Consider the following 15556-nt stretch of genomic DNA (forward strand, 5'->3'; position numbering starts at 1 on the left):
GCACACGTCTGACCCTGATTTCAATCTCCAGAACTGATAGTGAAGGGGAGAGCTGGCTCATGAGTAGTGCCCTCTGACCTTCCCACTCACGCTGTGCAACACATAACAAGCACTTATTTTTATTCAATATGTTAAAAGATGGCCTAATTATTAGAATGCATGAGTATTGGAAAATATTAACATTGTTGTACATCATTACCTATTTTCTTTTTTAAAAGGATAATTTACAAAATAATAATTAGAATTTAGTAAGAGTTTTCTCAGCTATGTGATAGATTTCAAACCAGCATACACAAATGAAAGTCAAGTCTCTGTATAGGAATGTTAATATAACACTGTTGTATTAATTATCTTTTAGTCATAACAAATAACCCTATAGTCAGCCTAAAACAAAAATTTATTGTCTCACAGATGCTATGGTTCAGCCTCTGAATGCAGCTAGTTTTCTGATCTTAGAACTAAGACAAAATCTGCAATCCAGGTGCTGGCCAATTTACAATTATTGAAGGCTCATGAGGAGATGGTCTTCCCCCAAGTTCAGTCAAGGGTTCACTGGCAAGCTCGGATACATGCCATCCATTGGATAGGTGCCTCCATCGGTCCTTTGCCACATGAGTTTCAGAATAATGATACTCACACATGGCAGATCAACATGATGTGACAGCCATTTTTTTTCTAAGGATGAAAATCAGTAAACAAATGGAGGCATAGCTACAGAATTAATATATTGTTTTCTATTTCTTTAAGATAGTCAAACTTCTAAAGCTATTTCTTTAATTTTAAGAGATGTAAATGTGTGACATATTTTCTCTTTCATAAGAAAACAAAGGTTCGAATAGAAAAACAAATTATTCCACCATCAGACAAAGTAACTATGCTTATATTTGTACTCTGATGGCTGAAGAACTTGCTGTAGAACAGACCAGAGCTCCTACATGGAAGGATTTCTTATATTCACTTCAAGTCAGTGGTTACCCTAAAGGAATAGAAATTTAACTTTTAATTCCACTTGTTCAACTGAAAAAAAAAAACTGTCCCTTATACTCTTTATTAGACATAAGAATAGGAAATTAAACCCAGAGAGACAGAGGATCTAGCAGGTTACTTGCATGCTAATAGAAAGTGTAAGAAAACAATGCACATCTGACATTTAAATATACAAGATGTTCCTATATTTATTGATAGAGAAATGACAATCTATAAATAAATGTTTTTCTCTTTGCAGTTTCTTTTCAGAGTCACAATGTGATTCAGGAAAGCCTGGAATTTACTTTGTAGCCCAAGCTAGCCACAAATTATAGTAAACTGAGCCACCAGGTCTGGATTTCATGTAAACAATTTTTGGAAGATATTTCATGTTAAAGATAAGTTTATGTCAAACAAGTAAAGCTCATGAAACTCACCATGGTAAAGTCATCCATCTTCATTCTCTCTGGATATGTCAGTTTGCTGGTCACACCCTTGTAAAAAGAATATTTAGTGTAATCATGATTTGGAAGTGTCAAAAGCAAATAGTGAACATCACTGATCTCTTTGAGGCTGGTTGTTTCAAGAGAAAGATGAGGCTTCCTAAGTTACATTCTTTCTCCCAAAAGAAAATTCAAGTTATATAGTTCTCTGGGCATCTTATTCTATGTGCATATTTTATGTGCATTATTTAACATCTGCCCTTTTCATACAACATTCCTACAGAATAGTCATTATTATTTTATACGTGAATATAAATAGGCTCATAAAGTTTATGTAACCATGTGTTTACCTACTAAGCGAAGAAAGAAGTTCTCAAGTTTTTTATATAGTTTTATTTATAGACCTACTTACCTCCTGAGATTCAGTGCAAGATTAATTTCTAGAATTTCCATTATAGTTTTAGTGTTTTTTTCTTTACTAGATATTAGTTATATTTCTTCTGACAACATTGTGGAAGGTAAAAACTAAAACCAACATCTATACTGCATTCTAGAAATACAGAAATTAATACGTAGCTTCCAAAATTGCTGAACTTGGTATCAAGTACAAAAAGAGGGATAGTACACACAAGCACACACACGTGTGTTTTTGTATGTGGGTGTGCATATGGGGGGACCCACATGTGTGTGCATTTGTGTGATTGTTTATGTTTGTCTATGTGTGTGTTACCAATGTAAAGATAGACTTATATGTATGAAGCAGCCTAAGAGGAGATAAAAATCAATTCTTATTGGCAAGTCAGTCTTCACAAAGGAATTATATCTATTATATATTTGAATTTGAGGTTGGAATACTTTGGTGGGCTTGTGTATGGGCTAGGGTGTTTTCTAATTGTAAGAGTCAAGTAGGTCATTTATAACATATTAAATAGTACATCTATGCCTCTTTATGGTGTTATTTCAAGTACTTAATTAAAGGAGTAACAATACACTTTTTGAAAATAAGATTATGCACCAATGTGAAAAGTAAATCCTGAAATCTAAAGGCAGGTTTAGTTAGAAAAATGTTTGAATGGTACCAAAACCAATTGAACTAAATCAGCACATATAAAGTCAAGAAAGGGGGGTAAGTACAATTATCTGCTCCTGATCATCAAGTCTCCATATCCCTGGATGCTAACAGTCTCAGATAGGATCACCCCCATAAACTCTTGATGTAAACTCCTTCCCAGGTCTGCAGCAAGTCCCAGAGATGCCCCCCATCAATTTCTGTTCTCATTCCAAGACCTCTCCAGTCCCCCTCACAACACATGATCTTTACCCCTGTTCCCATCCTGATGCCCATCCTCACTCCCACCCATTTCCCTCCCTCCATCTACCTCCAATGACTATTTTGTTTCCCTTTCTGAGTGAGATTCCAGCATCCTCACTTGGGCCTTCTTTCTTTTTAGCTTCTTAGGGTCTTTGGAGTGTATTATTGATGTCGTGTATTTTATGTCTAATATCCACTTATCAGTGAGTACATACCATGTGTGTCTTTCTTGGTCTTGGTTACCTTACTCAGAATGGTATTTTCAAGTTTCATCTATTTGCCTACAAATTTCATGATGTCTTTGTTTTTAATAGCTGAATAGTATTCCATTGTGTAGATGTGCCATGCTTTCTTTATCCATTCTTCAGTTAAGGGACATTTAGGTTGTTTCCAGTTTCTAGTTATTATGAATAATGCTGCTGTGAATGTAGTTGAGCAGGCATCCTTCTTGTATAGTAGGGCATCTTTTGGGTATATGCCCAGGAGTGTTATAGCTGGGTCTCAAGATAGAACTACTCCAAATTTTCTGAGAAACCACCAAATTTATTTCCAAAGTGGTTGTATAATTTTGCATTCCCACCAGCAATGGTAGAGTAGTTCTTTTCCTCCCCATCCTTGCTAGCATGTGTTGTCCTTTGATTTTTTTTTTATTTTAGTCATTCTCATGGGAGTAAGAGAGATGGAATCTCAGAGTCACTTTGATTTGTATTTCTGTGATGACTAAAAGCACTGAACATTTTTTTAAGTGCTTCTCAGACATTAGTTGAGAATTCTCAGTTTAGTTCTGTGCCCGATTTTTCAATTGGGTTACTTGGTCTGTTGCTGTCTAATTTATTGAGTTCTTTATATATTTTGAGTTTTAGTCCTCTGTCAGATGTAGTGTTGGTGAGGATTTTTTCCCATTCCATAACCTGCTGCTTTGTCCTGTTGAGGGTGTCCTTAACCATGCAAAAGCTTTTTAGTTTTATGAGGTCTCATTTATTAATTGTTCATTTTAGTCTCTGAGATATTGGTGTTCTGTTCATGAATTTGTCTCCTATGCCAATATGTTCAAGGCAGTTCTCCACTTTCTCTTCTACTAGATTTAAAATGTCCAGTTTTATGTTAGGTCTTTGATCCACTTGGACTCCAGTTTTGTGCATGGTGATATATATGGGTATATTTGCATTCTTCCACATGCAGACATCCAGTTAGACCAGTACCATTTGTAGAAGATGCTCTCCCTTTTCCATTTTTAGCTTTGGCCTCTTTGTCAGAAACCAAGTGTTCATAGGTGTATAAGTTTGTTTCTGGGTCTTCAATTTGATTCCATTAATCAACCTGTTTTTATGCCAATACTATAAAGTTTTTATTACTAGTGTTCTATAGTATAGCTTGAAGTCAGGGATGGTATACCTCCAGAAATTCTTTTATTATACAGGAAATATAAGCAGTCATTAAAAGTCTCCCAATCAAAAAAAAAGAATAGAAAAGAAAGAAAGAAAAGAAAAAAAGCCCAGGAGCAGATGGTTTTAGCACAGAATTCTACCAGACTTTCAAAGATGATCTAATACCAGTACTGTTCAAACTATCCCAAAAAATAGAAACAGGAGCTTTTCCACACTAATTCTATGAGGTCAAACTCACCCTGATACCTAAAACACACAAAGACTCAACAAATAAAGAGAATTTCAGACCAATTTTCCTTATGAACATTGATACAAAAATACTCAATAGAATACTCATAAACTGAATCCAATAACACATTGAAAACATCATCCAACTTGATCAAATAGGCTTCATCCCAGGAATGCAGCAATGGTTCAATATATGAAAATTCATCAATGTAATCTACCATATAAACAAACTGAAAGAAAAAAATCACATGATCATCTCATAAGATGCTGAAAAAGTCTTACACAAAATCCAGCACCCCTTCATGTTAAAAGTCATGGAGAGAGCACAGCAGATATAAAATGCACACCTGAACATAATAAAAGCAATATACAACAAACCAACAACCAACATCAAATTAAATGGAGAGAAATTTAAAGCAATTCCAGTAAAATCAGGGACAAGAGAAAGCTGCCTAATTTCTCTCTATTCAACAAAGTGCTTTAATTTCTATCTAGAGCAATCAGGCAACTAAAGGAGATAAAGGTGATACAAATTGGAAAGGAAGAAGTCAACGTATATATATGATAGTATACATAAGTAACTCCCAAAATTCTTCCAGAGAACTCCTACTGCTTATAAACACCCGTCAGCAAAGTGACTGGATACAAAATCAACTCAAAAAAACAAGCAGTCTTCCTTTATACTAATGATAAACAGGCTGAATAATAAATTAGAAAAACAACACCATTTTCAATAATGACAAATAATATAAAATATCTTTGTATAAGTCTATCCAAACAAGTGAACAAGCTGTATAACAGGAATTTCAAATCCCTGAAGAAAGAAATTGAGGAAGATATCAGAAGATGGAAAGATCACCAATGCTCATGGAAAGGTAGAATTAAAAGGTAAATTAATTAAAGGTAGAAGTAAAAATGACCATTTTACTTACCAAAAGCAATCTACAGAATCAATGCAATTTTCATCAAAATTCCAACACAATTCTTTTTTTAATTTTTTATTGGTTATTTTGTTTATTTACATTGCAATGTTATCCCCCTTCCTGGTATCCTCTCCAAGAACCCCTGGTCCCATTCCCTTCCCCCTAGGAAGGGTGCTTGCACTTTCACCCCACCTCCCTAGCATTCCCCTACACTGACGCATCAAGCCTTAACAGGATCAAGGGCCTCCCCTCTTTTTAATGCCAAACAAGGCCATCCTCTGCTACATATGCAGCTGGAGCCATGGGTCCTTCCATGTGTATTCTTTGGTTAGTGGTTTAGACCCTGGGAGCTCTGGAGGGTATGATTGGTTGACATTGTTGTTTTTCCTATGAGGTTGCAAACCTCTTCAACTCCTTTAGTCCTCCCCCTAATTCCTCCATTAGGGTCTACCTGCTTAGTCCAACGGTTAGCTGTAAGCGTTCACATCTGTATCTGTATCGGTAAGGCTTAGCTAAGCCTCTAAGGAGACATCCATATGAGACTCCTGTCAGCAAGCACTTCTTGGCACCAGCAATAGTGTCTGGGTTTGGTGGCTGCATGTGGGATGGATTCCCAGGTGGGGCAGTCACTGGATAGTCTTTCCTTCAGTCTCTGCTCTACTGTTTGTCCTCGTATTTCTTTTCAACAGGACCAATTCCGGGTTAAAATTTTGAGAAGGGCGGGTGGCCCCATCCCTCAACTGGGGTTTGTGTCTATCTTCTGGATATGATCGCTACAGGTTATCTCTCCTCTTTGCTGGTTACTTCAGCTAATGTCATTCTCACTGGGTCCTGGGAGCCTCTTGCTTTCCTGGCATCTGGGACTTGCTGGTGGCTATAACCGGTTCACCACCCCACATTGTTACTCGCCTCTGTTCAATTTCCTGACCCCCTCTACATCTCCCACGTCTCTTCCCACACTTGATCCTGCCTCCCCTTTTTCTCTTCCCCATCTTCTCTTCTTCCCAAGTCCCACCCACCAGCTACCTCCATGATTATTTTGCTTTCCCTTCTAAGTAGGACTGAGAGATCCACACTTTGGTCTTCCTTCTTCCTGACATATGGTCTGTAAGTTATATCATGGGTATTCCAAGCTTTTTTTTTTAATATCCACTTATCAGTGAGTATATACCAGATGTGTTCTTTTGTGACTATGTTACTTCACTCAGGATGATATTTTCTTGTTCAATCCCTTTGCCTGTGAATTTCTTGAAGTTAAAATTATCAGATCCTACTACAAAAGCCTATACTCAACAAAACTGGAAAATCTGGTGAAATGGACAATTTTCTAGACAGATACCAGGTATCAAAGTTAAGTCAGGATCGGTTAAACCATCTAAACAATCCCATAACCCTTAAAGAAATAGAAGCAGTCATTAAAAGTCTCCCAACCAAAAAAAAAAAAAAAAAAAAAGCCCAGGACAAGATGGTTTTAGTGCAGAATTCTATCAGATATTTAAAGAAGACCTAATTCAAATACTCTTCAAACTATTCCACAAAATAGAAACAAAAGGAACACAATATAATTTGTTCTATGAAGCAACAGTTTTACTGAAACCAAAACCACACAAAGACCCAACAAAGATAGGGAACTTCAGAACAATTTCTCTTATGAATATAGATGCAAAAGTACTCTAAAATTCTCACAAACTGAATCCAAGAACACATCAAAATAATCATTCACCATGATCAAGTAGATATCATCCCAGGGATGCAGGGATAGTTTAATATACAGAAATCCATCAACATAATCCACTATATAAACAAACTCAAGGAAAAAAACACATAATCATCTCATTAGATGTTTAAAAAGCATTTGACAAAATTCAACACCCCTTCATGGTAAAAGTCTTGGAAAGAACAAGAATTCAAGGCCCATTCCTAAACATAGTAAAAGCAATATACACCAAACCAGTAGCCAACATCAAACTAAATGGAGAGAAACTTGAAACAATCCCACTAAAATCAGGGACTAAACAAGGCTGCCCACTCTCTTAATGTCTATTCAATATAGTACTCTAAGTTCTAGCCAAAGCAATTAGACAACAAAAGGAGGTAAAAGGGATATAAGTTGGAAAGGAAGAAGCCAAAATATCACTATTTGCAGATGATATGATAGTATATGTAAGTGACCCCATAAAATTCACCTGAGAGCTTGTTCAGCTGACAAACAACTTCAGCAGAGTGGCTGGATATAAAATTAACTCATACAAATCAGTAGCCTTCTTCTATTCAAAGGATAAACAGGCTGAGAAAGAAATTAGGGAAATGGCATCCTTCACACTAGTCACAAATAATACAAAATATCTTGGTGTGACTCTAACAAAACAAGTGAAAGATCTGTAAGACAAGAACTTCAAGTCTCTGAAGAAAGAAATTGAAGAAGATCTCAGAAGATCTCCTATGTTCGTGGATTGGCAGGATTAATGTAGTAAAAATGGCCATCTTGCCAAAAGCAATCTACAGATTCAGTGCAATCTCTATCAAAATTGAATTCTTCACAGAGATAGAAAGCGCAATTATCAAATCCATTTGGAATAACAAAAAAAAAAAAAAACCAGAATAGCGAAAACTTTCTCAACAATAAGAGAACTTCTGGGGGAATCACTATCCCTGACCTCAACCTCTACTACAGAGCAATAGTGATAAAAAAAAAAAAAACCCACAGGGTATTGGTATAGTGACAGGCAGGTAGATCAACGGAATAGAATTGAAGACCCAGAAATGAACCCACACACTTTTGGTCACTTGATCTTTGACAAAGAAGCTAAAACCATCCAGTGGAAAAAAAAAGATAGCATATTCAACAAATGGTGCTGGCTTAAGTGGAGATCAGGATGCAGAAGAATGAAAATTGACCCATTCTTATCTCCTTGTACAAAGCTCAAGTCAAACTGTATCAAGGACCTTCACATAAAACCAGAAACACTGAATCTAAAAGAAGAGAAGGTAGGGAAGAACATCAAACACATGGCCACAGGTGAAATTTATCTGAACAGAACACCAATGGCTTATGCCCTAAGATCAAGAATTGACAAATGATACCTCATAAAATTGCAAAGCTTCTGTAAGGCAAAGGGCACTGTCAATAGGAGAAAATGGCAACCAACAGATTGGGAAAACCCTACATTAGATAGAGGGCCAATATCCAAAATATACAAAGAACTGAAGAAATTAGACTCCAGACAACCAAATAACCCTATTAAAAATGGGGTTAAACAGAGAATTCTCAACTAAGAAATCTCAAATGGCTGAGAAGCACTTAAAGAAATATTCAACATCATTAGTCATCAGGGAAATGCAAATCAAAACAACCCTGAGATTCCACTTCACACAGAATGGCTAAGATCAAAAACTCAGGTGACAGCAGATGCTGGTGAGGATGTGGAGAAAGAGGAACAATCTTCCATTGCTAGTGGGATTTCAGACTGGTACAACCATTCTGGAAATCAGTCTGGAGGTTCCTCAGAAATTGGACATAGTATTACCTGAGGACCCAGCTATACCACTCCTGGGCATATACCCAAAAGATTCTCCAACATATAGCAAGGACATATGCTCCACTATGTTCATAGCAGCCTTATTTGTAACAGCCAGAAGCTGGAAAGAACCCAAATGTCCCTCAAAGGAGGAATCGATACAGAAAATGTGGTACATTTACACAATAGAGTACTACTCACCCAACACAATTCTTTACAAACCTTAACAGAGCAATTCTTAAATTCATAAGTAAAAACAAATACCCAGGATACTAAGTATCTTTTAGAATTATGAGTAAGAAAACTTGTCAGGACCTGGCATCTAGTTTAATAGAAAATATTTCAATAGCAGCTCATGTCTATAGAGAATGTAGAAGAAAAATGAAGTTCACAAGTAGAGTGATAATCTTTTTGTTTTTTTTTTCTTTTGGAGTGTTTTGGAGAGTGGTTGTTGTGGTGGTGGTGGTGGTGGTGGTCGTTGTTTCAGAGTTTCTCTCTATCACTTTACTTGTACTGGAACTAGCTCTCTAGACTAGCTGGCCTTAAATGCTCAGATATCCACCTGACTCTGCCTCTTGAGTGCTGGGATTAAAGGTGTATGCCACCAGCACCCTGCTGACAGTCTTGAATAGGCTGATTTTAGAATATCTAGCTGATGCACAATATATTAGATCATCTAAAAATAGGTCTGAAGCTCAGAAGAAAGGTGTTACAATAGTCTGAGTCTTCCCCAGACTAAACTTGAGCTGGTGTTTCTCAAATATGGTCAAGGCTTGTTGCTAACTTTGCCTCACTGACTGATTAATTAGCTTCTATATCTGCCAGAAATGTAATCAGCCTGTCTTCCCCTCAGTGACAGGCTTGGTCTGGTTGACTTGGAAAAGATGCTACATTCAATACAGCAATCCCAAAATACACCTATGATTAATCTCAACTTTCCTATTAACTTTCAGATCAGTTATTTTGTAACTTCTTGTATTTCAGTGAATCTAGTTGCAAAATGCAAATAGCAGGATATAAGCTAACATACATGGCCAAGAAAAAAATAAAACTAATATAAACTTATCTAAAGTGATTCATAAAAATAAAAATCTTATATAAATGCAAATCCAAATATATCTTTCCATTTTCTCACAATGTCAGTAATGGTGTAGAAAGGAAGATGCTAAAAATTAAGACATACTCGGTTGCAAAGTGAGAGAAAAAATGGGATAAAATATACAGTGCTGTCTAATGAATTATTCACATACTGACACTTCTGACCAGGGCCTAAAATAATTGTGAATTTCCATATGCTATCATGTAGTGACTGTAAAATCATTATTGCCCACTCTATCTTGGAGACACTTGTTGTCCTTCATGTGAAAACCAGGCACCTTATTCTGTGTGTTATTACCAATGTGATGTCATACTCAAATCCAATGTGTATCTTCAGAGCAGTTACTCCAGAAAGCAGAAATCCAGGAGGTCCTAGGAATAGACAGAGTGAATCTTGGCAAATTGCAGAGGCATCTATATACACTCCTCTAAATGACTCTGTCCTGGAAGCTCAAAGGGAACTTGTTTGAAAAGTAGTGTTTATAGTTGTTGTGCTCACTTGCTGTTCACTTCTCTATGTTTTGTCCACTGCTTTCCTTCTGTTTTGCCCTAGGCTGCTCTTGACAGAATTCAAGAATGAAAAGCAGAAGAGGGTCCACACCAGTGTGTCATTGACAAGGGCCCTGGAAGGGTTTTCTAGTGGCAGAGCAGCTGTTTTGAGACAGAGATCACACATATCCTTGGCATTTAAAAAAAACAAAAACACTGTTCTATAAGTACTGCACACTCAAACAAATCAGTAGCCATCCTCTACTCGAAGGATAAACAGACTAAGAAAGAAATTAGGGACATGACACCCTTCACAATAGTCACAAATAATATAAAATACGTTGGTGTGAATCTAACCAAGCAAGTGAAAGATCTGTATAACAAGAACTTCAAGTCTCTGAAGAAAGAAATTGAAGAGGATCTCAGAAGATGGAAAGATCTTCCATACTCAAGTATTGGCAGGATTAATATAGTAAAAATGGCCATCTTGCCAAAAGCAATCTACAGATTCAATGCAATCCCCATCAAAATTCCAAATCAATTCTTCATAGAGATAGAAAGAGCAATTTGCAAACTCATTTGGAATAACAAAAAAACTATTCTTAACAGTAAAAGAACTTCTGGGGACTCACCATCCCTGACCTCAACCTCTACTACAAAGCAACATTGATAAAAAACTGCATGGTATTGATATAGAGACAGGCAGGAAGATCAATTGAATAGAATTGCAGACCCAGAAATGAACCCAAACACCTATGGTCACTTGATCTTTGACAAAGGAGCTAAAACCATCCAGTGGAAAGAACAGCATTTTCAACAAATGGTGCTGGTTCAACTGGAGGTCATTGAACCATTCTTATCTCCTTGTACAAAGCTCAAGTCCAAGTAGATAAAGGACCTTCACATAAAACCAGATACACAGAAACTAATAGAAGAGAAGGTGGGGAAGACCCTCAAATACCTAGGCGCAGGGGAAAAGTTCCTGAACAGAACACCAATGGCATATGCTCTAAGATCAAGAATTGACAAATGGGACCTCATAAAATTGCAAAGCTTCTGTAAGGCAAAGGACACTGTCAATAGGACAAAATGGCAACCAAAAGATTGGGAAAAGATCTTTACCAGTCCTATATCCAATAGAGGGCTAATACCCAATATATACAAAGAACTCAAGAAATTAGAGTCAGACAGCCAAATAACCCTATTAAAAAATGGTGTACAGAGCTAAACAGAGAATTCTCAACTGAGGAAATTCGAATGGCCGAAAAGCACCTAAAGAACTGTTCAAAATCCTTAGTCATCAGGGAAATGCAAATCAAAACAACCCTGAGATTCCACCTCACACCAGTCAGAATGGCCAAGATCAAAAACGCAGGTGATAGCAGATGCTGGTGAGGATGTGTAGAAAGAAGAACACTCCTCCATTGCTAGTGGGATTGCAAACTGGTACAACCACTCTGGAAATCAGTCTGGAGATTCCTCAGAAAATTGGACATAGCATTACCTGCAGACCCAGCTGTACCACTTCTGGGCATATACCCAGAAGATGCTCCAACATATAACAAGGATACATGCTCCACTATGTTCATAGCAGCCTTATTTATAGTAGCCAGAAGCTGGAAAGAATCCAGATGTCCTTCAACAGAGGAATGGATACTGAAAATGTGGTACATTTACATAATGGAATATTACTCAGCTATTAAAAACAATGAATTTGAGAAATTCTTAGGTAAATGGATGGAACTAGAAAATATCATCCTGAGTAAGGTAACCCAATCACAAAACAACACACATGGTATGTAATCACTGATAATTGGATACTAGCCCAAAAGCTCAGGATACCCAAGATACAACTCACAGATCACATGAAGCTTATGAACAAGGAAGACCAAGTGTGGGTGCTTTGGTCCTTCTTAGAAGGGGTAACAAAATGATCATGGGAGCAAATATGGAGACAAAGCGTGGGACAGAAACTGAAGAAGGGGCTGTCCAGAGACTGCTCCATCTGGGTATCCATCCCTTATGAATTCACCAAAGGAAGACACTGATGTGGATGCCAGGAAGTGCCTGCTGACAGGAGCCTGATATAGGTGTCTCCTTAGAGGTCCTCCACAACCTGAAATATACAGAGGCATAAGCTCACAGCTAACCATTGAGCTGATCATGGGGTACCCAATGCAGGAATGAGAGAGAAGACTGACAGTGATGAAAGGGTTTGTGACCCCCATGAAGAGAGCAACAATACCAAGGAAACAGAGCTCCCAGGGTCTAGCCAACCTGGGAGCACATAGGGAGGGACCCATGGCCCCAGTTGTATATGTAGGGGAAGATGACAGTGTCAGGCATAGGTGGGTGAGGAAGCCTTTGGACCAGTGAAGGCTGGATGCCCCAGTGTGGGGGAAATCATGGGTGGGGAGGTGAGAGTGGGAGGGTGGGGGAGGGCATATCCTCACAGAAGGAGGAGGGGGGATGGGATAGGGGATTCCTGGGTGGAAGGGAAAGGGGATTACATCTGAAATGTAAATAAAATATCCAATAAAAAATGTTTAAAAATTAAAATTAAAAAAACAAGCAAAACAAAAACATGCTTTCTGGTTCTAGAAATATTTAAAGCACCATTTTTTTCATGCAGGTGTGCCTGCCCAAGGAAGGGTGCACAGAGGCCAGAAGTTAACAAGAACATCTTCCTTCATCACTCTTCAATCAAGGATGCCTTCGTACTTCTATCAAGATAATGTCTTTCGGATATTACCAGAGGATAACCTAATCAAAGTAATTCCTCCCAGTTGTGCCTAGAGATTTGCCTCTGAAGTAATTCCCAATCCTGTTAAACTGACGGTCAACACAAACCATCATAGCTCTTCATCTTGCTTTTTGAGACAGTCCTTCACTGAACCTGGAGTTTCCTGATTCTTCTAGACTGCATGGCCTGCAAATTCCAGGGATCCTCCTATTTCTGCCTTCCCAGTGCTGGGATTAAAAGTGCCTCCAGTCTCTGTGTGTATACATATGTGTGTTTGTGTGTATGTGGAGGAGTGAGAGAGAGGGATAGAGAGATGTCCATGGTGTATGTGCAGGTGCAGCCATGCATACCCATGTGTGGATAAGCCAGAAGAGGATCTTGGGTGCTCTGCTCTCTCATATTCCACCTTATCCCCTGGAAATAGGGTTTCTCACTGACCCTAGATCTAGGCTGGCATCCAGCAAGCTCCAATGCTCTTCCTTTCCCTGTGCCTCGTCTTCTCTTTTTTTCTGTGTACTCTGTGTGTTCTTTTCTGTCTTTGAACAAGAACTGCCAATGGTTTAGGGGTCATTCAAACTCAGTACCATATCACGTTAGTCCTTGTCTTAATTGGATCTCCAAGGGCCCTATTTATAAATAAGTTAACATTCTGAAGTTTAGGGAGAATTTGAACTTAGGGGAACATTATCCAATTGACTACAGAAAAGATTTAAGATCAATATACTTGCAATTTTGATAATCATCAAGGGAAAATAATTTTCTGATAAGAGCTAGTGTTTGCTGCCTAACAAACTCTCATATTAAGTGTTTTAGAACAGAAAAGTGATTTTTTTTTATTAGTATTGTGATCTGCCCGGTGATTCTTTTTGATTGGCTTAGATGGGACTGGAAAGCATGGCACATAGCCTCACTGGTAAGTGTGTAACTTATCTCTCAGTATTACCTGGTGTTAACACGATGACTGTGGAGCCAAAAAGTCGTGTGACTAGGGGGAGCCCGTCCAGAGCAAGAGTGAGATCAAGACATGTCCAAACCCGAAAATTCTCATCCTAAGACCAGCAGAAACAGGACTACTTCCTCTCTGCTCTGGACCTGTATGCCCCAGTGCACATAAGCCTTAAGAGCCCTGCCTCTGCTGCCCTTGAGGTGGTCCAGTAGCCTGGTGGCCAGGTTTCATGTAAACTTCCTCTTTCTCAATAAGAACATGTCCAGCAAGCACCTGAAATTCCTCTTCACGCAAATGAAGCAGAATCCCAAATATCTTGCCTCCAATCAATGATGTACAGTCACCCCAAAACCCCTACCCACTCCCCAAGATTTATATAGCACTTCTTCACACACACACACCCGAATAAAGAGCTGTTTCACTGAAAACCATTTCTGAAGAAGGCTGTTTCTCCCATACTCAAGCCAACTGAGATCCTGTCTAACCTACCCAACCCAACTAAGATTCATTCCTCCCAGTTCAGCCTGGTGAGCAATAGAGCCTAGATACCCCAGGAGCAAGCAGACCTGGACAGCAGATGACTCAGAAAATCTGTCACATTACTCAGCAGTATCTTAGTTAGGATTTAATCATTGTGAAGAGACAACAGGAACACAGCAGCTCTTATAATAAAAAACATTTAATTAGGATTCACTTACTGTTTTCAGAGGCGTAGTCCATTATTGTCATAAGTGGAAGCATAATGCTGATGAAGGAGCTTGGGAGTTCTACATCCAGATGTGTGAGCAGCAGAAACAGAGTGACACTGGACTTGACTTGAGCATTTGAAACATCAAAGCCCACCCTCATGACATACTTCATCCAGCAAGTCCACACCTACACCAACAAGGCCACATCTCCCAATAAATCCATTCCCTGTAAGTCCATGGGGGCCATTATCATCCTAACCAAGATAACCTAGACTTTACCCAATGTGATGGCTACAAATTCTCATGAGGAGCAAAAGCGTAAGTCTTAATGAGTTAGGAAATTCTGCTTGAATGTTGGATCATCTATCACCTAAAGCAAGTCATGTAGTGAAACGTAGAAAGAAGAATTCAATGCAGACTATGGAATTTGTCCATACTATGTTTTCAAATTATTTTTTCAAATTCAATAAGAGTATCCAAATAACTAGCTAACTGTGAATGTAATAATTGGTTCCAAGAATTCTTGATCCTTCAAAATACTTTCGTACAAGTTCACTCTCTAGTCTCCCGAAGGAAGAGTTATTTGAACAGTTATTTTTACAGTTATTTTGAACAGTTATATTGAAGAGCTATTTTTTCTTTTTTTTAAATTTTTTTATTGGACGTTTTATTTACATTTCATATGTTGTCCCCTTGCCCCACCCCCCACCCACCCAGGAACCCCCTATCCCCTCACCCCTCCTCCTTCTTCTCTGTGGATGTAACCCCTACCTACCCCCCCACTCCCACCTCCCCACCCTCAAAATTCCCACC

This window comes from Grammomys surdaster, unplaced genomic scaffold, assembly GCF_004785775.1.
Source record: "Grammomys surdaster isolate TR1022 unplaced genomic scaffold, NIH_TR_1.0 126059, whole genome shotgun sequence".
NCBI classification, from domain to species: Eukaryota; Metazoa; Chordata; class Mammalia; order Rodentia; family Muridae; genus Grammomys; species Grammomys surdaster.